Below are 23,246 nucleotides of genomic sequence, written 5' to 3' on the forward strand. Positions count from 1 at the left end.
AGTCTAGAGCACTCTGTCCTCTTCCTTCTAGGGAAATTACTGAGTAGGCTATAGTAGGCTATAGAATGAGGATTTATATCTCAGCAGCCTTCCGTGTTTCCTTACTAGCATATGGAGAAGCTGAAAATGAAATTCTGAGAGAAAACTGACATTAGCTAAAAAAAAATGGAAAAGAATCACTGTAGAGAGAATTCTGATTCTGAAGAAAATCTACTTTTCACCTGACAAACCAGAGCAAACTCTTCAAAAGCACATATGGATTCTGAAATCAGTGGAAGGACTGTGCAAACAGAACAATATAGCTCATATTTTTCTGAACAGATGAGTAGATGCATTCTAAACCACCTTTAGTCTTTTTTATTATTATTATTTATTTCTTTTCTTTTCTTTTCTTTTCTTTTCTTTTCTTTTCTTTTCTTTTCTTTTCTTTTCTTTTCTTTTCTTTTCTTTTCTTTTCTTTTCTTTTCTTTTCTTTTCTTTTCTTTTCTTTTCTTTTCTTTTCTTTTCTTTTCCTTTCCTTTCCTTTCCTTTCCTTTCCTTTCCTTTTCTTTTCTTTTCTTTTCTTTTCTTTTCTTTTCTTTTCTTTTCTTTTCTTTTCTTTTCTTTTCTTTTCTTTTCTTTTCTTTTCTTTTCTTTTCTTTTCTTTTCTTTTCTTTTCTTTTCTTTTCTTTTCCTTTCTTTTCTTTTCTTTTCTTTTCTTTTCTTTTCTTTTCTTTTCTTTTCTTTTCTTTTCTTTTCTTTTCTTTTCTTTTCTTTTCTTTTCTTTTCTTTTCTTTTCTTATTCTATTTCTTAAGTCTTTCTAGTTCCTAAGAATACAGATTTGCTGTATTCAAGCCTAGATGTAGTGGGAGCACGTAGCTCTGCACCAGCTGGCAGTCTGATAGAGTCTGGGGTAACCTTTGAGGCAGCCATAGAGGATGTTTCTTGCACTCAAGTCTACTTAGGTGTGACTTTGAGTTTAGGAGGATCCCAGGCTATGAATCTAATAATATTTGCCTTTGAATGTCTTGTTTAGGGAAATCCTGAATTGTGAATATAGGCAGCTTTACCAGGTTGGGACTTTGGCCTTCAGTCTCTAGTATGAGCCCTACATTCCAAAATACCTTGCAAGACTAATTCCTTACTTTCTAAGGGAAAATGTCCAATACCTACAGGTGTTGCTAGAAAACAGCAGAAATCACAGAATCACAGAACTTCAAGGTTGGAAGAGACCTCAAGATCATCGAGTCCAACCTCTGACCTAACAGTAACAGTCCCTACTAAACCATATCCCTAAACTCTACATCTAAACGTCTTTTAAAGACCTCCAGGGATGGTGACTCCACCACTTCCCTGGGCAGCCTGTTCCAAATAGACCTTTCCTGAATAATAAAGTTAAGGGAACATAGCACTTAGCAACAACTGCAATAGAAGCAATCAGGGATTGATGTTCCGCATACAAGTTTCTCGAGCTGTAGGTTCATAGTGATAGTCTATATTTTCTCTAAAGTACACTAAGATATCATGGCTACAAAGGTAAAAAGGGATTAGGGCATTTGGAGATATTTCTGGGTGTGCCTGATTCCAACAGTCTTTTGTGAACAGCATTTTATTTTTCCTGTGTTTTGACAGCTTTGTTCCTGCTCTCTATAGAACCCAGATAACTGACAATAAATATTCATAAGAAAATAAATAAGAAATGAAAATTAAGGACATTTTTTAGACTTCATGAAGAATCTATTTGTAATTAATCACAAGGTTAAGCATGAAGAAAAGGGATACTCTTATTGAACCTGCTTCATCCTCTAGACATAATGGAATAGGTGTTATTGTCTCAAGTCTATATAGTCTGAAGGTAATAATGAAATTCTCACTGATTTCAATAGTGAAGGAGAAATTCTCCAACTGTCCAAAGACTTCTGACATTTTCCAGTAAATCCAAGAAGGCCAAATGTTATGCTCTTGTAACTGACATTCTTTCTGCTCTGCTCTTTACTCCCTGAAATAATCAAGTGTTATGCTACAAAGGCAGAAATACGATGACTTCAGCTTCCAATACATGTGTCAATATGACAGAATTCTGACAAGAACTGTGGGGGCAATTACCTCTTAAATATACAATAATAAAGGACAAATCCTGCTTCCTTCCTCTGAGGGGGGAATATTATTCTGCACCAGTTTTGGGTTCAGTACCTGGAAATACAGCCATTTTCCAAAGGTTGAAAAAAAAAAAAAAAACAGTTTGAATGAGCAAACTGCTGGAGATAAAGTCAAACTGTACATAAGATGCATCTGTGCATGCACAAAAATGTTAGTTTTTTCTTTCTTTTGCCTTTTTAAGGAAAAAACATAGAATTTGGTTTGAATAAAGCTAAGCTGCAGTGTAACTACTAGTAAATATAGTAGCTATTTTGTAAGTATTGCTGTCATTTTCTTTGACTAAAGTTACAGAAATTCTTTGAATTTTATATAGGGGACTAAATTTGTAATGGAAAATGATGTTTGATGGTGTTTAAATGCAGAGTATGTCACTGTAGAAAGCATAGGGCTCTTTTAAGTTATTTTTTTTAACTTCTTGACATGTGTCACAATTTGGAATTCTGCTCTCATGGGATAAATGCCAGATTACATGGTGTAGTATTTTTATCCTCTGTACTTTCACTGTAGAAGCATACAACATCAAAGAAGAGGCAGATCACTCACATCAGCAGAAAATGGAATAGGACTATAATATGCTTGCTTTGATCTCTCCTTCTAATAATTATCTTGGCTACATGCATACATTGAAAGTAAGATTTGAATTAATAAGGCCAAGAGACCCTGGAAAATGTAAGAAGGATATCTGAATACCAACTTTGACTATCTTTAACAAGATAAACTGCAATCGAGTCTACAAAGTTGTGGATTGTTAATTTAAGGCAATAATCCTTAAATGTTATTCTTTCTTAAACTTGTCACCACTACATTCAGCAGATGCAATCAGTCCAATTAAGACAATATCTTTTCAAAATTACACTCACCTATAGTTAGAGTAGGGAGGGTGGTATTTAGCTAGTATTCACTTGATTTCATATAGGTTTTCAAATAGGAGGGCCTACGGTAAAAATCATTAAATTTATATAAAAAAGTCATCACTACACAGTCTGTTATCATTAAAAACTATTCTAATATTGCCTTAGGAAAGATATTGCTTTTGATATGGAAAATAAATCAAATCATCCACATCCACATAGGATTTATACAGAGGCAAGAAGCATATTGCATGCCTGGTCAGTCATTTTTTACATTTTTTTTAACAGTGTTTATTGCTATATTGTGTTTTGGGAATCCTATTTCTGCCCTATGTGAGTAGAAATTATAATGTAAACAAGGTGGATGTGTGTGAAAGCCTCATACAGTTAATACTGTCTGGAAGGGGAGAAATCTATGGCAGTATGTTGGTCCCGGAAAATGAAAATATCTTATTCTGCTTCATTTCTGATATGTGTGAGTTACATCAGTAGATGGGTAGAAGGCATGTTGCTCCCAAACCCAGATGTTGCAACTTCAAATTATTACTTGGCTGAGCTACTAACCATCACACTAATACAATGTCCTGTAGTGTACAAAGGGATACATAATGGGCTGGTCAGAGTGACTTAAGCACAGTATGAATTAAACAAATGAGAACGAGCACATCTATGGTTAATATACCAAACACAAGTTCCAAAAAGCCACTTGAACAAAGACAGTCTGTCAAAACAGCAGAGGCTGCTGTTGTCCTCAAAATCCCAGTCAAAGGTTAAGAATGTTCTTTTAAAACAGGGTTAACTGGGCATACATGTAAAAGATCAACATGCAGAAAGAAGTGCTTTGAAGAAATACTCTCTCTGCTGAAAACAGGCAAGCTTTTCTCATCTGCTGAACTTACGTGACAGTGGATGGGAGTTGCGAGAGAAAATGTTTGATTCAGTGAGGATGTTAGGAAGGGTTTTTTTGAATTCTGAGACCAGCACTTCTAATTGAAGCACAAGCATTATTAAATACTCATCACCTGGCAGTCCTATGTCAGACAGAAACAAAAGGAAGTGTTTGTGAACAGGTGTAAATTTTGGGACAAATTTCTCTGTAGAGGACTTGTCACAAAACAGTATGATATTTGCAGAAAAGCATGAATATGCTCCGGTATTCACAAGTGGTCTCCTACCCTGAGGTTGTTATACTATCAGTAGCTACTGAGCTCCCAGACTTGCCAACCAAAATTCAGAAACCTGTTTGTTTTTCTTTTCCCTGACCCGCCAAGTTATTTCCTAGTTTTCAGTGTGAGAGAATAGGTCACTAGAGTTAAAGCAGTGGCTGGGAGTACGTCCCATGTAAGCAAAAGCTCCTTCTCAGCAGTTGTCCATGTTAGCTTTCTGCAGCTGCACAAAGTCCTGCCATGGCATGCTAGGATTCAGGCTCCCATCAACCCAGTCTCTCCAGCAAAGATGTTAGACAAGCACAGGGGTGATTTGGGGAGCTTCCCATGTGACTGTACCAGACCAGAAAGCAGGCTTCACCACTTGGGCCTGGGAGGTAATTCACCTTAGCTGTACCTTAATAATGCTGCAAAGAAGTGTGTTTAAGTTCAAGATTTCTTTCCAGTTGCACCAAATGTTTGTGGTACACAGTTCTAATAGGGGGTAACTCAAGACATCCACAGAGGTTTTGGAATAGAGGAGGTTCCTTCCTCCCTGTCTAACTTCAACATTCAATATGTTTAAAAATGTCTTGAGCTATTATTTTACAATGTGAGGATATAGAGGCAGTTTCATTTTATATAACAGTCTCAGAAATATTCCAAGTAGGTGCTATGGTAATAGAATACTGTGGTAAAAGGGCAATCACAGTATAATCCCATCAGTGGTGTTTTTATTATATCTGTTTAAAATAAGACTCTTGAAACTTATTGTAGCAGTATGTTGTTCACAGTACTGGCATATTTCTGAATTCATGAGGTACACAGTTTCTTGAAATGTTAGATTCTCTCCTCTCCTATGTAAATAGCTCTAGTGGATGACCCAAGCCAGAAGCTAAGCATCCACACAGACACTCAGTCAATTCCTCTGGGAGGAACAGGGAATGAATAAGAAAAGCAAAAGTGAGAACACTTGTTGGTTGAGATAAAAAGTTTAGTTAGTGATGGAAAAAGGAAAACAACAACGACCAAAAAAAAAAAAAAAAAAAAAAAAAAACAGCTAATGTCTGAATAATGACTACTTTGGAAGATCAAATTCCCAGTTCTCATTGCTGAGCACTGATGTTCTATGGTACCAAAATTCTGTTTAGGCAGCTCAGGTCAGATGTTATGCCTGTTTCCTCTCCAAACATCTTTCGTGTCCCCAGCCTACTTGCTAGGGACACAGCGAGAAACAGAAGGCTTCAATGCTGTGCAAGCCCTATTCAGCAACAGCCAAAACAGTATCAATGCTGTGTGGGTCACAGATTCAAAACACAGCACCATACAGACTGCTACAGATAAAGTTAGAATCATTTATTTTCATTTAGGTTAGAAAAGACCTCTAAGATCAAGTCCAACCATTCACCTAACACTGCCAAGTGACACTACGTCCCTAAGCACCACATCTACACAGCTTTTGAAAACCTCCAGGGATGGTGACTCAAATACTTCCCTAGGCAGTATTTCATATATATATATATTTGATATATATATATATGTATATATGTGTATATATATATATATACATATATATTTCATATATATGAAATATATATATACATATATGAATATATACGTATATATATATATACGTATATATATATACGTATATATATATATATATATATATACGTATATATATATATACGTATATATACGTATATATATATATACGTATATGAAATATATATATACATATATATTTCATATACCTCACATATATGTGAGGTATTTCCAATACCTCACACCCCTTTCAGTGATTTTTTTTTCCCTAATATCCAACCTAAATCTCACCTGGCATAACTTGAGACCATTTCCTCTTGTCCTATTGCTTGCTGCCCGAGAGAAGAGATAGACCCCCTACCCCACTACAACCTCCTTTGAGGTAATTGTAGAAAGCAATAAGGTATCCCCTGAGCCTCTCTTTGTCCAGATTAAACAAACCCAGCTCCCTCAACTGATCCTCCTAAAACTTGTTCTCCAGACCTTCACCAACTTTGCTGCCCTTCTTTGGCCATGCTCCAGCTCCTCGATGTCCTTCTTGTAGTGAGGGGCACAAAACTTAACACAGTATTTGAGAAGCTCCAGAGCTCACTGCAGCAGACACATGGGCAATGTGAAAGACAAAGGAATCTCTCTGTAATTTAGGTAGAGGTAAAAATTAAAGAGTTAAAAACATACAAATTGTGGAAAGTAATATATTTCATTGGATTCAAAAGAAAGAGAGAGAAAGAAGAGAAAGAGAAAGAGAGAAAGAGAGAGAGAGAGAGAGAGAAAGAAAGAAAGAAAAAAAGAAAGAAAGAAAGAAAGAAAGAAAGAAAGAAAGAAAGAAAGAAAGAAAGAAAGAAAGAAAGAAAGAAAGAACGATTTTTTAATCAGAGACTTTCTAAGTTTGAAAAAATAGAGATAAATGTGTTTTTGAATAGATTTTCCAAGTTTAGCAAAAGATTGATCCATGCAAAACAGATGTATACGTTACAAATAGCTAAAGAAACTGAGATAGATCTAATATTCAGTTTCTATATAATTACATTCAAATAAGAGTGGAAAGAAATTGTCCAACAAATTGACTGAGGTTAGTTAACAAGAAGGGGTGTTGAGGAAGGAAATGAATGTGTAGCTCCTCAAAGATCACTATTAGCATTCACATTGCATATTTTCATTAACAGCTTTTTCACAAAAAATAGCCATATGCTGATGCCACTGTTGGGAAGTATCAATAGCAAAGAAGAATTGGGATATCATACTGAAAGACCTGGATGGCTTTCAAGACTATAATATTGCGAATTGTATTCAACTAATAAATAAACAAAAATCAACTGAAGTGACACAGGAGCATAGGGAGCAATGCACACCCACTTGATCACAAAGCTTCCCACTCGTTAACCTGCCAGAGTGACAAAACAATGAAAACAAAGAATGCTATCCTGGAACAAAAAAGGGCAAGGATGCACTTGTGAATACTACTGAGACATCTCTGGGAATTGGTCACCCATCTTCAAGAATGTTTTGTGGAGGGTGGGGCAAACATAGCAAGAACTAACTGTACAACCAGGAAAGAGAAGAGGCCCTCACAGTGAGTAGCCATGTAATCTAAGCAAGAGACCTAGGAAGTGATATGCTTCATACTATAAGAAGGATGATTACCTCAGAAAGGGAAGATCTTTCTAAACTAAGAAAACATGTTGCCTCATACAAAAATGATCCTGCCACGGCAGTTATTCTCTGATCCAGAAAGTTTCCCTGCCTGGTGGAGGACTAATTCTGCATCATCCTATAAGAGAAATACATACAATATGCAAGAGAGTATTGATACAGAATTTTTATTTTATTGCTATCTGTGAGCTAAAAATAGATATACATGTAAAATCAATGTTTTGTCTTCTTTTTTTGGTCTCTTTACCAGTGCTATACTCAGTCTAAGTGATGAACCAGGGCCACAGATCATTTTCATAAGACCATTGGCTGAAAAGCGTAGCTTATCATCTTAAAATTAATAAACTGGTGACTGCAAAGTAGGGATTGTCTTTTTCTGGAATATGCATTATTTTTATATAAGTATTTTTATATATATTCAGTCCAAAATTAGTGAAAGTGTGGCTCTTCATCACCACAGTTCATTTAGGAAGCTTTCTCCATCTGTACAATCTTTGTCACACAAATATACAATCTTCATATTTAAAATTTGTTTTTATGAGAACAAGCTTCCTTGCATAACAAGTAAATAAGCAAAAGCAGACGTTAGAAATTTAATAGAACCATATTTTTATGAATACTTTTCTCAGTCCATGACAGGATTTTGATTAGTTTTTTGTTTTTTGGTTTTTTGTTTTGTTTGTTTGTTTTTTGTTTTTTTCTTCACTTTGCTGTGATCATCTGCACTGTTATTGCTGGGCTTTTTACTTCCTTGTAACAAATGTCTGGAATATTTTATCCAGGCAAACATGCGTATTCATGTATGAATTAGTCTATTTGCATGTGAATCAACATATTTATACACAAACATATTTTCTCCTGCTGAAAGTGTTTGCCCAGCTGATCTGTATATGTGTTTGGTAGAAAATCGAATGTAAAAATAAAATCAAATGTAAAGTCTTCTAGGCAGACAATAAATCTAGCATATATACTTCTTTTCTTTCCAGACAGGCAAAACAACTTTCCTTTTTTTTTTTCTTTGAAATAAACCATCCGAAGGCTACACACATAGTGAGATTCTTTTTTTATCCTTCTCTACTATAGGCATGAATTCTGCAAGAGCTCAATATTCAAAATTCCAGCTAAAGCCATAAAAAACTGCAGGTGCTCAGTTCTCTTTAAAAACTGACCTTCTGAAGAATCACTCATAAAAATTTACATGCCTTTCTCCTAGCATTTGCAAAGCTAACATCACCTATTTGTCGTTACTGCCATACCACAACATCATACAAATGCTGCTTCTCCAATTCTGTTAGCCAAGGTTTGGCTGTAAGTATCTCTTCCAGTATAAGTCTGTCTTTCTTCTCTGGCCTCTTGAGAGACTAAGAGAACCAACATTTCATTTTTATAAATACTGTCAAAATAATTGTTTGTGATGATTTTTACATTTATTGTGTCTCTGTTAAGCAATAATTATTATGTAGGTCTATTTTTTTTCTTATTGTTTAGGTAATTCAGTTTAAAGCTTTCCCTGATAGAAACTGTTCTTTAATAAAATGCTACCTTGGTTAATTTGTAGCAATATTCATTATTTCCAGGATCACAAATTTTATTCATAACTCAGTATAATATGTAGTGTGTTGTTTAAGTCTGTGGTTTAAAAATACACAAATAACCATACAAACAGCTTACACTGCTTGCTGGTCTAGTGTCTCACATCTGAAACTGGTTAGTAGCTGAAGACTAGGTAAGAATTTAAAAATATATAACACACATAATGAATAACAATTCATTGATTTACTCATCCAGTTTACAACGGTATTTCTGATTGCACCAGTAGCAATCTTACATCATAGCAACTTGAAAATAGCAAAGGAAATCAGGGACACTAAACAAATAGGAAGCTAGGGAGGTTCAAAAGTGATGCAGTAAGTCCTAAGATGAGACAAGATACTCACAGGTAAAGGTTAGACAATCCACTGAGAGAAAATAAATAAATAAATAAATAAAATGCCAGATAAATAAATGACTATATTATACACACACACACAAAAAAGGGGGGGGGGGGGAGGGGAGGAGAAGGGGAGGGAAGGAACTTCCAAAAAACTTTCTGGGCTAAATAGCCTCATGAAACCAGCTCTGATTTGTAAACACTAGCCATTCAGCCATTCAGCAATAACAGGCAAGAAAAAGATGCATATAATTCAGTACATTGTTAACTGAAGGAAATATAAAAATGTAAGCTTTCGTTTAAAAAACTTTGATCCATGTTTTAGCTACACCTATTTTCCAGCTTTTCAAGTCCAAGTTAGAAAAATGCCACATATATTCGGTTAGTCTACTATATTTCTAAGGTCAACCTGGAAACTGGAGAAATAGCGGCTTTTACTTCATTTTACAGTATACTAAGAGTCTTTGGGAGAATTAAAACAAAAAATGCAAGTAAGAAAGAAAGAATAAAAGTTTAACTTAATATATCCATTGTCTATCTGTCTATTGGTTATCTGTATAATGATAACCAATTACTTTAAAAAATATATATAAATATATATATGTCCAATTCCTATACCTCTGGTCAGCCTCATAACTTCATTCCCTACAGGAAAATGACAGAGCCACCCCAGTACCCTGCAACCTGGTATAAATGGCAAACCTTTTTACACATTGCCCAATATTAGGAAGCCAGTGGTAATGGAGGGTGGGACTGACATATATTTATGCAGTGTTCAGTCAACTCAGTGGCCCTGATTGATGTTTACATGACATTTATAACATTTTGCAGAGTAACGGGCTTTAACATATATACTTCTGTGACCACAGTAAGGACTTTTGTGTAAATGAAAGTCAGTTGATCTGAGCCTCTCTAGAAGGCACAAAGGTACATTGGATCAAGAAAATAAGTCTTATTAACCAGAAATACTAAATGTACTCTTCTTCTAAGCATTACAATTACACAACATTAATCATGATCTTCTTCCTAAGAAAACACGAAAAAAATAAAAAAAAAAAAAGGTGTGTGCTTTGCCTTTTGCACATTGTTCAAATCTGGTTTTATAGTGGCAATTTCTCAATACTTCCGTAACTGAGCAGGACAACACAGATCTTGTGTTCCCTTATATGGCTGACTGGCAGACTGTAGCTTGCTTATTGCTTACTCACTCATAGTCATTTCGTAGAGGGAAAAAAAAAATCCTTATTCCTTTCAGTTTTTGCAGTCCTAGAGAAAAACAAAATGTGTAACAACATGATGTATTTGGCCTTCTTCCGTTAAAGTTAAATATAGCCTTTTCAATTTTCATTTCCGACAGAAGATACGTGACAAATGACATAGTAATTTTCTTATTCCTTCATGTTCATAAAACATTGATAATATGATTTTTACCTTCCCTTTGTTCTCAATTAAATGAAATGTTCCAATACAATTAATGTGTTCTTGCAATTTAGTTTTTCTGTAGAGGCTTCTCTTGTCTCTGATTAACAGCATTTTCTATCCATTCTGAGCACCCCCAACTGCTATTCAGAATGTTTCATTATGCCTGGCAGCTATCAATACAATTGTGAACCAATATCATTTTAATTGTTTCACTAATAACTTGTTTTAAATGATTCAACAGTCATCAGGAAAGATAAGTGCTCTTGTACCCTGCAGGCTTGTAGGGATGATGGTATGAGGCAATGTAACAGAGTGCTGTATCAGAATAATGAAACCGTATGCACAAGATAATGACAAAGCACTTGCATTGCTGTAAAGATAAATGAAAACAGTAGATCTTCTTTTCACTGTAATATAACATCCATTCCTATCTCCCATTTCAATCATTAGACTTTCCAAACAGATTACTGCACAAATACACATATGCAACATGTCCCACAATAATAACTGCACGCTCCCATCTATCCAGGCAGATGGTGAATGATGGAGTTAACGAGCTTTACAAATGCTCTTGTTAATTAACAAAAATTGTTACTTTCTCATTTGAGGGGGGCTTATAAATTAGACTTAATTACACTAGATAATTGCAACTGCCAGCTACTGTGCAGCTCGCTCATGTTCTGTTCTTTCAATGGCAAATCAACAATTGCAACCCTTGCCTATTTGTGTAGATGAATTTAATAAGCAAACAGCCCTTTTATGTTAATGGTTTACTGGCATTCATGGGTTTGGCAGGAGAAATGTGCTGGGGGAGGGTTTGCTAATGGCAGCACATAATCATATTAATTAAAATATAACTGCCATTTAAAGATTTGTAGTGTAGAATTAGAGCATGTTGGGAACTGAGAAAATCAAGCTAGAGTGCATATTAGCACCATTACTCTGTGCTCCCTGCACAGCAGTCAGCAACCTCATGTGTCATAAATGTAATTTATGAGTGCTGTTTTCTTTGAAATATATGTTTTTAGTTCACTCATTAGAATGTAAAAATTTGCAATGTCTGCTTCAGAAGGTTCAAAATAAATTCACTTAGAGCTGGGACCCATGATCTGGTTTTAACAAATCCCTCAACAATGATTTTTTTTTATTACTTGTATAATTTCTTATAGTAAAACCAAGTATCCAGTCCTTTGAAGATAGATTCCATGCTTTATTGCAAATGTAAGTCACACTATCACTATAAATTCTGTGTTATTAGGCATTTTATAATACAGTATCATTTTATGGAGTCCCTAATAAATATAGCCCTTTTTTTGATTTGGGTTTGGAAAAAATGGTGCAAAAAATTTACCACTTTATATTGTTCACATGTAGAAAGGTAATGTCAAAAAGCTTTTGAAAGTGTTTTGTTTTGTTTTGTTTCTATTTTTCTTGATCCCCTCATCAATTTACAAGCATATTTTTATCTAAATCTGTTCTACTTATAGAGCTTCCACAAAAATGCTGAGATATATTTTCTGCACAACATAGTTACCAATTTGCTGGGATACATGAGAAAGCAACTTGGCCACAAAGTCCTTCTGAGAGAAAATGATCCCTGGAATTACAGGCAACTGACTGACAGCAGGCAAAAAATTGCAATCAAATGAATCCTGCAGTTTCTAACAGCACAGAGGCAACATGGTATATTATTTACATACACATACGTATATGTATGCATACATGTACTGCAGCATGTGACACAAGTATTTAGTATATATGTACATATATATGTTTTGTACATATGCACATATATATTTTTGTACACAAAACATTTGTATTACATTATTTTCAGCAACATATCACAGTTTAAAATCAATTTATATTTTGATCAATGTTATTACATTGGCTTTTCATATTGCAGAACAAGAAAAGAACTGAAATCACAAATATGGCATGATGGTAAACTCATAGTTGTCTGTTAATATATATTTCTTTTATTATTTTATTTATTTTATTTTATTTTATTTTATTTTATTTTATTATTTTATTTTATTTTATTTTATTTTATTTTATTTTATTTTATTTTATTTTAATTTATTTTATTTTATTTTATTTTATTTTATTTCATATTTTATCCATAAAATGCAAATCTGAAAAGCAGTGTGCCAAAGAATAAACCCCAGTCCTGCCGGAGCCAAAGAAAGAATCTGATCATCTTGTGAGGGTGCCTTATCTCACAAGTTAGGGAAATTCTCCACAAAATGGCAGTGTTGTGGTACCCACAGGATTTTCGGCCTTACAGGCTGACAGCACAGAATTGGAAGTGGCATTTCTGTCTCTTATTATTCCAAAAAGAATTGTCACTGGGGAATATTTCAGCATCCAGCAATCAGGGACTTCTGATTCTTCAGCTGTTATGAGAAATATTGCTGTCTCTTCACAGATGACATTAGGTGGAATAATTTCATTTTCAGCCCACCCCAAAAAATATGCACCCTAATATCTGTATCTTATCTGATGTAATTGACATGACTGTAATGGTTGTTTATAAGACTGACTCTAGATCTGACAATATATTACAATGTTTTGATATTATCACTGTGTATTATCATACAGGCATGATGGACAATCACTGACAGATATTTGAGCAATTACAGCATATTTTATTGACAATTCTACACTGTGAGTATACATTAATTATGGTAGAGACTATATCATACCAGAGAAAATGATACTATTCAGAACACAGCTGAAATAAAATCTTTATAAGCTAATATACTGAAGTGCAATAGTTATGGGGAAACTAGAAGTCTGCTTTTCTTTGTTCCTAGTTATTCTTCTCTTGTGGTGACCATAAAAAGGACTACAATTCTTACTGTCTGCTACAAGTTCCTCTGTAAACTGAGGTGTTTTCTCTATGTGGTCTATGCGTCAACAGGGCCCTTGTTGATGAAGTTATCTGTGGGAGAGAGGAAAGGTCAGGTCTAGATGTGGTGCCTGAAGCATCATCAATAAGAATCTCCCAACCCCCATCCACTTTGTGTGGATTTGGATCTTAGCTGACCAGGACCTTCTACTTTCTCTGTTACTGTAATGATCTCCCCAGCAGTTGCTAAGGAAAGTTTTGAATCTGATGATTTCTATTCCATATGACTTTTTGATAACAAAGGACCTGATTTAATATCCAGTGAATATAATACAGGTGAGAGGCATCTCAGAAAATCAGAAAAAGCTTTGAATAGCTGACAGAATCAGTTCCTAAAGTTTCAGCAAAGAATTTCCCACTAGAAGAATTGAAGATAAGCCAACTTATTCTTATTTTCTTCTCATATAGACTTTTGCAAAAAATAATAACTAGTCAAATTGAGTTTATGTACAGAAGGTCTTTATTGAAGAGCTAGGGCATTAAAAAGGAGAAAAGTGCAGAATGTGGAGGGAAAAAAGCACATGCTCAGACGCAGAGCCACACACATCATCCAGTCACACTGCTCACAGTGGCAATGAGTGATTAGCCAGAATGTCTACTAAAGATCTGAGGTTAAGGATGAAGCACTGGGGGAGCAGAGGAGTGGGCTGGGAGTTAGCAGGGTCTTCGATGAACTAGGGAGAGCTCAAGGCAGGGAGTAGAGGCCCTGCTCTGCAGCCAAGCTGTTATTTTCTTGTTTAGCTATTTCTTTTTTCTCCATCAAGCTTCCCAGTTTTTCCCATCTACCAAGACTGCGCTTCTCCAGCAGACAGTAGCTAGCGCTCAGTGAGGTGTGTTTATAGCTTCAGGCCTCTTTATAAAATCTGCAACCATTTTCTCAAGGCCTTCACTGTTATCCCACACTTTAACACCAAGAGACACCTGGCACCAAGCTCTAGTTCACACAGCATGTTCTCATTAGAAGTTGATAACAAGCCTAATAGGGTCTTCCATAGTTAGAATAAGGTAGATTTAGTAGAAGGCCTGTGGGTTGACGCTGACAATGATAACACTGCTTTTACTGGACCTTAGAGCAGGATATAGTTGTTTCATGTGTGTTTTTGTTTTTCTAAAAAATAACACACTAGCTGGTAAATTCACTCACACTGTAAAAATGCAAGATTCCTAGACAGACAACCAAGCACTTCCTCCCTCACACCACTGAGGTTCCACCTGAGTTTGCATCACTGCAGCAGGCCAGCTGACTCCAGAAGACTGGTTGTACTTTAGCTAATCCCTCCAAGCTACTCTGCACTGACATGCACAGAAACCTCAAGTAATAACCAAATAGTCTTCCACACCAGTTAGTAAATAATCATGTCATAGAATCATAAAATGGCTTGGGTTGGAAAGGACCTTAAACATTATCTAAAGATATTATCTATCCAGTTCCAATCCCCTGCCATGGGCAGGGATGCCACCCACTAGATCAGGTTGCCCAAAGACCCATCCAACCTAGCCTTAAATACTTCCAGGGATGGGGCATCCACAACTTCTCTGGGCATCTTATTCCAGTGTTTCACCACCCTCTGAGTGAAGAATTTCCTCCCAACATCTAATGTAAATCTCCCCTCTTTTAATTTAAAACCATTCCCGCTTTTCCTATCACTACTTGCCCATGTAAAAGGTCACTCTCCATCTTTTATCAGCTACCTTTAAATACTAAAAGGCTGCAACAAGGTCTTCCTGAAGCCTTCTCTTCAGGCTGATCATAGAATCATATCATAGAATCATAGAATGGCTTGGGTTGGAAGGGACATCAACGATCACCTAGTTTTAACCCCCCTGCCATTGGCAGGGACACCACCCACTAGATTGGGATGCTCAGGGCCTCATCTAACCTGGTCTTGAACACCTCTAGGGATGGGCCATCCACAGCCTCTCTGAGCAACATGTGCCTGTGCCTCACCACCTTCTGAGTGAAGATTTTCCTAACCTCTAATCTACCCTCTTTCAGTTAAAAACCATTCCCCCTCATTCTGTCAATATCAGACTGAGCAAAGAGTCAGTCTCCATCTTTTTTATAAGTCTCCTTCGAGTACTGAAAGGTTGCAATGAGGTCACCCCATAGCCTTCTCCACAATGAAAATCCCCAGCTTTCTCAGCCTTTCTTCATAGGAAAGGTGCTCCAGCCCCTTGATCATCTTTGTGGCCCTCCTCTGGACCCACTCTAACAGCCCCACATCCTTCTTGTGCTGGGGGCTCCAGACCTGGATGCAGTACTCCAAGTGGGGCCTCAAAAGGACAGAGTAGAGGGGTACAATCACCTCCCTTGACCTGTTGGCCACTCCTCTTCTAATGCAGCCCAGGATGCAATTGGCCTGGGCTGCATTAGAAGAGGTGAACTTCTAATCAGAATTTCATCAGAACTCCCAGGTCCTTCTCTGCAGGGCTGTGCTCAATAAGTTCTTCACCCAATCTGTACTCCTGTCTGGGATTGCCCTAGCTCAGGTGCATCACCCTGCACTTAGACTTATTGAACCTCATTAAGTTCATGTGGGCCCACTTTTCAACCTTGTCCAGGTCCCTTTAGACAGCATCCCTTCCTCCTGTTGTTTTGACTGCACCACTCAGCAAACCTGTCATACGTAAACTTGTTGAGGGTGCACTCTATCCCACTGTCTATGTCATTGATAAAGATATTAAACAGCATTAGTCCCAAGATGGACACATGTGGGACACCACTCACCAAAGGATAATTCAGGATATCATTTTCTACTGGTCATCTTTGACTTCCTAATTCTCTAATAAAATGACAAAAAAAAAAAAAAAAAAAAAAAAAAAAAAAAAAAAGCAGTGATTACAAGGGAATAATTTCAGATTTGCAAGCTTGCTTTTACTTCACTACACTTTTCTCATTGGGAGAGGTGATCTTTTGCTTTAACTGCCTTTAAAGACAAGGCCCTTAGAGTTGTACTGGCCAATAACAATTGCAAAAAGCTTCCACTAAAGAAACCAAAACCCAATTATCCACTCTATGAATCAACAGCAAAAATAATGCAGAAGTCCTTTAATCAACAGATCTCCAGACAGAAAAGGTTTCCTAGACAACCTTACAATGATGCTGGTAGTTATAGTGGCAGCATTCCTAAAGATCATCTTGGAATAATCAAATGTCGGCAAGAAGGCAAGAACAACACCTAACAATTTCCCTAAATCCCTCCTCAGCTATAGGTCTTGTGCAGATGATTTCCAGACGAGCATATGTAACTGGACCCACCCAAGGTTACATGATGGACAAAGAAAACACAAGATCTAAATAAATGAAAAAGATATTTTGAGATCAAGCTATTGTCTCTTGCAATCAAATATCAGAAAATAAAATCTGCAAACAATAAAATGGATTAACAATAAAGACTTCTGATCAGTGGCTAATTAACACCAAATTTCAGAGCATACTCAATGCAAATACGAATTAATGAAGATGGAAAGAATATTATGCAATAAATGTTTATATTAATGTAACTGTGTATTTATAAATGTAATTGTGTTTCACACTCAATCACTTTTAGTGCAGGCCACAAAAGTTTTCTTCTGCTCTGCATTGACGAAATGTGAGAAATAAACAGAGTAAACTTTTCTTGAAGTTGCGCTTTCTTTCCAGACATCTGTATGAATATTTATGCTATGGTTACTGATGTTAAAGCTCTTCTTCTTACATAAGAGTTCCCTGACAGTGAATAAATCTAGGGGTTTGGTGGGGCTTCATTTCATTTAATTAGAGGGAAAAAAATCTACTATTTACCTTTTCTTTTTTCTTTTTTTTCTTTTTTTTTTTTTTTCTGTAGCATTTACCCAGTGTTATTCATGGAGAGTGTTCCAGTTGAGTGTCTTTTTAAAACTCTACTTTATGTTTCATTTTTCAAGAATAAACCATTTCTACATGGACAAAACCGGACTTTTTAAAACGAAGAAGTAGCACTTCTGCATTGATAACCGTTTATGAGTAGTTATTGTACAAATCAAGAAATATCTAAACAGACATTCATTAGTGACCTGCCTCAGTTGTGATACATAACAAATAAATGAATGTTGGTATGATTTCTACCCATATGCTTAATACAGTTTATTGTATATTTTTGTTCCATTTTTTTTCAAAGATTATGTTATAGTGAATCTTGTGAGAGATGAGCAGAGCTGACTATAGGTACACACACCTTTCCTTGTCTTTTTCCTTATTTCTTGCCTCATGGTGTATCTTCAAGCTCTGTCCGCTCTAATAGGTCAAAATGGCCAATGGTGCAGTGGATTTTCATTGTCTGGTTGATAAGTTATATTCTTAAATCCACGCATCTTATTGTATAGACTTAATCACTAAAAAGCAGGTTTGCAAATATGACATTAAAGCAGCACTTGGTTTTATTTGGAGTGCATGGCGCTATGAAGAGTTAGTTTAGCTGGTGATGACTGCTGTGTACACATCTGTAACAACTGTTAAGTTTGAACATACTCATCCCTAATCCCACAAACCACCTGAAAAGTGATTTCTGCTTTGAAAATACATTGTTCACCTCTCTTGTGAGACAAAAATTTAACAAAGCTTTCACACAAAATAGCAAACTGTTGTATCTCCCATGTTGCCCATATTTGCTTCCACACATGGTCATTAGATAGAAAATAGTGCAAAGCAAATGTGCTGTTCAGAGATTTGACACTTATACAAAGTCAAAACAACAAGCTGGAGAACATCTCAAGCACTCCCACCTGCTCACCTGTACATGACAGGCAGTATATATCCATCTGAATTATTCTGGTAAATTTGACCTAAGTCTTTTCATAGAAACTTACTAAAATCACCCACGGAAGAAAAATACAATAGGTGTTGTAAAAGCCTCTCTCTGGGACACCCCCAGTGTCTAATACCTCTGTTAAGCAGTGGCAAATGATATTACACTGAAAGGTTCATTCTCATTTCCTATTCCTTCACAGTGTATCTATATCTATCAGCAACAGGAACTGAGTGAAATGGAATAGCTGTGTCTTGATGACTTGCCTATGGTGTTCTGATTGAAATGCTTAGTAAGTTTTTTAGAAGGAATTTCATCTTAGTTTTCCTATTCCTGCCTGGCACTTTGCCCACTGTACCACTGGGTACTGCAGAAAATTCAAATCGAATCTAAAAGCTGGCATTGTGACCGAAAAGTTTTAGATTAAATGAAAGATGCTGTTGAGCTGTTTATAATATATAGATAATGGTTTATTTCTCTGTAGAAGGCTATAGAGAATAAATCAGTATCCCTTATTCATTCATGTCAGTTAAAGTAGTTCACATCAGGGCTGGCTAGGGCATGAAATTTCCTTGTGATAAAATTACATTGTCAACAATGAACATGAAATTCTGTTTTACAAGAAGAACTGAAACAGATAAGAGTTAAATTAGGAATCATAAATGTTTTCATTTTCATATTATTTATGCTCTTTATTAAAGGCAACTAAAATAATTGGGGATAACAGTAATTCAATGAAGCAAAAATGTGTTCTATTTTCCTATAACATCTGTAAAACTTCTGAGCTGTTAAGGATTTCTTTTTTGCAGAGCCATCTACTATCTCTAGCCACACAGATATGAAACATTTAGGAAGAAATGAAATCAGTTTTGTGATTCACCTGTTTCCTAATCAACTTGATGTCCATTTAAAAATAAATAAATAAATAAATAAAATAAAAGCAGGTATTGTAAATTTCCTGATTCCATTTTGATTTTCAAATATTGCTTCTTCTTGAAATCTCTAATCTGAATAAAAATTATGAAGATTGTAACTTCAGCAAAAAGACAAATAAGAATGGACAAAGCAAAGGTCTGTAAAGTAGTGAATGAATAATACAGACAGAATATACTGAGAATTTCTATTGTCTCTTTCTCTTAGCACAAGAAAAATGGTACATTCAGGAATACAGAAAGGCAGCAGATTCAAATCTGAGACAGCAAGAATCTTTTCTACACAGTGTACATAAGATGTTACCTAGCCCAAGATTGCAGCAAAATTTAAAGAGCGGTTGAATTTATATGGATAAGAAGATCTATAGTTATAATAAAGATTAAGTTTTAAAAAATCATGAAAAGACACAAAATTAAACACCTAATGACTTCAAAAAAAGTCTATATGCTAGACATTTTACCTAATAGTAACTGTTTTCACTTTCCTCAGAGGCATCTAGGGTTCCTGTCAGGCAGAAAGTTATACTAGATGAACTACAAGTCTTATCTAAAATGTTCTTGCAAACATTCTTCTACAACAACAACAACAAAATCTTTGTTGTAGCTACGAATTAGAAACTCCATGTAGGATATAATACAGTTTCCTGTTGTGAACATACACGAACATACAAAAAAGTTATTACATTTCTGCTCTTAAGTGTTGTATATGCATCACTTTTACATATTACTTTGTTTTATGGAACATCCCCCATCCCACTCTTGCTCACTGATAAGGAAGACTTTGCAATTCTCTCTCTAAAAGCTCAAATCTGCACCATTTGTTCTAAAAGGTCAAGTGGAAAGAGAGGCTGATAAAGAATTTCACATAATCCAGGCTAATATCCTGCTGGTTTCTCTCTCTCCACTCTCCACAGTCCACAGAAGTTGACTTCCTTCTTAGGCCCAACAAATACAGTTAACTTTTCTGACCAAACTAAGCCTGGAGTATTATATCTGGAGCCTATATATCAGTTACTTTGGCTAATTCTTCTAGGTTGGTGAGAGAAACCTGCTTAGATACCGTTGATGATCCAGCAGAGGCTAAAGAAACACAGAGTGTCTTTCTGTAAGCAGTGTGGCACTGACTTCTCTGGGAATTGGTCACAGAAGACAGTACTGTGTCTTATGACCTTCATGTTTATGACCTCATAATTTTGTGACCTCCTTCTTATTTTTAAAAATCTACAGTAAAAGACCAGTTTTTACAATAACATTTTCCTTTTAATTCTGATAACAAATTTTGTACATAAGAGAATAAAGAAATAATAATAATAAAATCAGAAAAAAATAACTCCCTTTGTTAAATATTTTCCATTCAAGAACTTCAGAGAATGAATTGCCTTACATAATCTTTAGTAGTTAACACTAATACTTACACAGTGTGTTCAGAGACATCTCTAAAACTGACTAAGTACTCAATGCACTCCACTGCTAAAAGGGTTTGCTGCATTTGCATCGAGGTGAGTCTGTGAGTAACTACTCAGTCCACTCCACTTCTGAAATGGCTTGTTGATTTCATGTCAAGAGAAGTCTGGAGGCAACAAACAATCAACAAAAAAAAATTAACATTATTCATGCCACTAAAAATATTATTAGTATTGTCAGGAGAAAAATATTTCAAAACACAAACCTATTGAGTCTTTCAGTCTTTGTTTCCATTAGACAATAATTTGAAAAATTGGAGGTTGGAATTTTTTTCATTTACTGCCCATTGCCATTTGTTTGCATTGTTTGTTGGTTAGGCACCAGACAGCACTAGTAATAATGCCTAAATCAAATCATTTGAGATGTGAAAGTCTAGTAAAGGCAGACCTCAGGTGTATACCTCAGCTTCTGCAATATCCCACAGGAAGCATACCTGAGTGCAGCTATAGCTGGTAGGTATCTACTTCAAAATAAGAGCAAAATCAATGGATTAGGGAAAAAAAAGAAAAAAAGACAAAAAAAAAAAAAAAAAAAAAAGCTGTGTTATCCTTTCAAGCACAAAAGGCACAGACTTATGGAGCAATTAAAAAGCTGAAAAAAATGAGGTGTCTTGGCAGACTTAACTTGAACAAATGAATTTACATTTGGGATTACACAACCACATTGTATGCTTTTATGGAAACATACTAGTTAACATAACAGCTGCCACATCACATGGGATTTATGTTGTCGAAAGACCCTTCTAAAAGTAGTTCAAATTAACAATATGCCCAAGAACATTTAGTACATAAACTGACCCATTTTCTCAGGTTTTAAAGTGTGTTTTTTAACAGTTATGCCCTGATTTCCTTTGACTTAAAATGAATTGTTCTGAAAAAGATGAAGAAGGGTAAAAGGCTTGGCTTTGGGATCAGGGCCAAAGGACACTGATGAATACATGAGATGATGAGAAACAGAACAAACTGCCACAGAAAGAATTGGAAATAAGATACAGTCAAACGAGGCGAGTGAGAAGAAAGTCATTTGAGCTGAAGCAAAGAAAGATATGTAGATTCTTTGGAACAGGCCCCACTCCACAACACTGTTGATCACTGTAAGGAAGTGATTTGATGACATCTTTTTCTTTTCATGTATGTGTAACTTTTAGTGAGATTACCCTTGGCTGAAGAAACTGAAGAGTTCTAAGACACTTCATCACTGCACATTCCTGGCCATGTCCAGATTTCTTAGTGGCAGGAACATTTCCATTGCCTTACATGTCTTCAGTTTTGCCAGACTTCATGTAAGAAGGATATATTAAAGACTGATGGAAAATTCTTCGATGATACAATAAATTCTGTCCCTATAAACGACAAAAAAAAATCTAATGAAAGACCCCACAGTCAAAACATACCCTCAAAATAAGTGAACTAAGATTGGGGGTGGGAGACTTTTTTGTGTAAATTATTCATTTGCTTAAAGATTCATCTTTATAGCAACCTGAACAGTTTGTGAATTCTGCTTAGAATCAAGGACTAGTTTCAGATGGGACAATACTGACAAAACATTTCAGTAATCAATCATTTATAATTTTTCCCAAATCATTTACTGTGAAATTTCAAGGACACAATTTCTGGACAGGTTTAATGACTAAAGGAAAGCAATCATTTGCAATCATTAATTCTCTTCTCCATTTGGTGTCTCCCCACCCCCACCCCCACCCTCCTTTATTTTTTGTCTCCCCTACTCTAGTGACTTAATCTGTAGCCATATTCAAAGCTCTAATCTGCTTCTGGGGACTTGAAAATACACTATCTGCTGCTTTCTCATGATGAAGCTTTCTCCAATCAGGCATACAAGTGCTTGAGGAAGGTTATTTTCCATATTATTTGTTGGTGCTACTCCATCCTACATAAATCAGAATTGTTACTGATGCCTGCAGTAAATGCACGTAAGCTAGGAAAGGTGTTCAAATAGACAATACTTCTGTTATTTTCACCATTTTCTTCTTTGTCTTTTCTTAATAGTGCCAAGAAACAGAAAGTTCATTTCTGTTTTATGTATATTTCAGGTTTTAGCATCACAGTTTGGCCGTCAAATCAAAATCTCAACTCTTACCAAAAGTTTTGCCAAAGGTACAAAATGGTGACAAGATAGAGGCAACACCTCTTTTATAGATTTCTTTGCAACAGTTTGACCATTGTGCCTGTTGACGGTACATGAATTCTCCAAAACCCTGAGTCCACAGAAAAAATAGCCTTGACACAAGGCTGAAGGATAGGCAGCAGAATTGCAAAAGATGTGGAGATGCTAAGAAAACTGATAGTGTGTAACCTTAAAGCACGTGCATTTTTATCACAGTTCTCTATATCACCTCATATTTATTTTTCTTAATATAAAAGAGATTTCTCATTTCCTCAGTATTGTAGGTTTGGGCTTGAGCTTATTTTGTTTTATATATATTTGTATCTATGCCATATTGTGTAGGACTAGACATTTTATTTAAAATGT

At 35.7% G+C, this 23,246-nt stretch overlaps 1 long non-coding RNA gene across 3 annotated transcripts in view; it reads right to left on the minus strand.

Annotated features, from left to right (window-relative positions):
* Window positions 1–2,279: 2,279 nt before the first annotated feature.
* Window positions 2,280–23,246, minus strand: part of LOC137851219 (uncharacterized) — a 208,400-nt gene continuing 187,433 nt past the window's right edge. For 2 of the 3 annotated variants that reach the window (XR_011093078.1, XR_011093080.1), the window contains 2 exons: window positions 21,913–22,098; window positions 17,434–20,862 (listed from right to left, as the gene is read on the minus strand). This is a non-coding gene — a long non-coding RNA (uncharacterized lncRNA). Of the gene's footprint in view, window positions 4,023–17,433; window positions 20,863–21,912; window positions 22,099–23,246 lie in introns of those variants that run through there. The other variant, XR_011093079.1, reaches the window with a different exon arrangement.

This window comes from Anas acuta, chromosome 2, assembly GCF_963932015.1.
Source record: "Anas acuta chromosome 2, bAnaAcu1.1, whole genome shotgun sequence".
Taxonomy (NCBI): domain Eukaryota; kingdom Metazoa; phylum Chordata; class Aves; order Anseriformes; family Anatidae; genus Anas; species Anas acuta.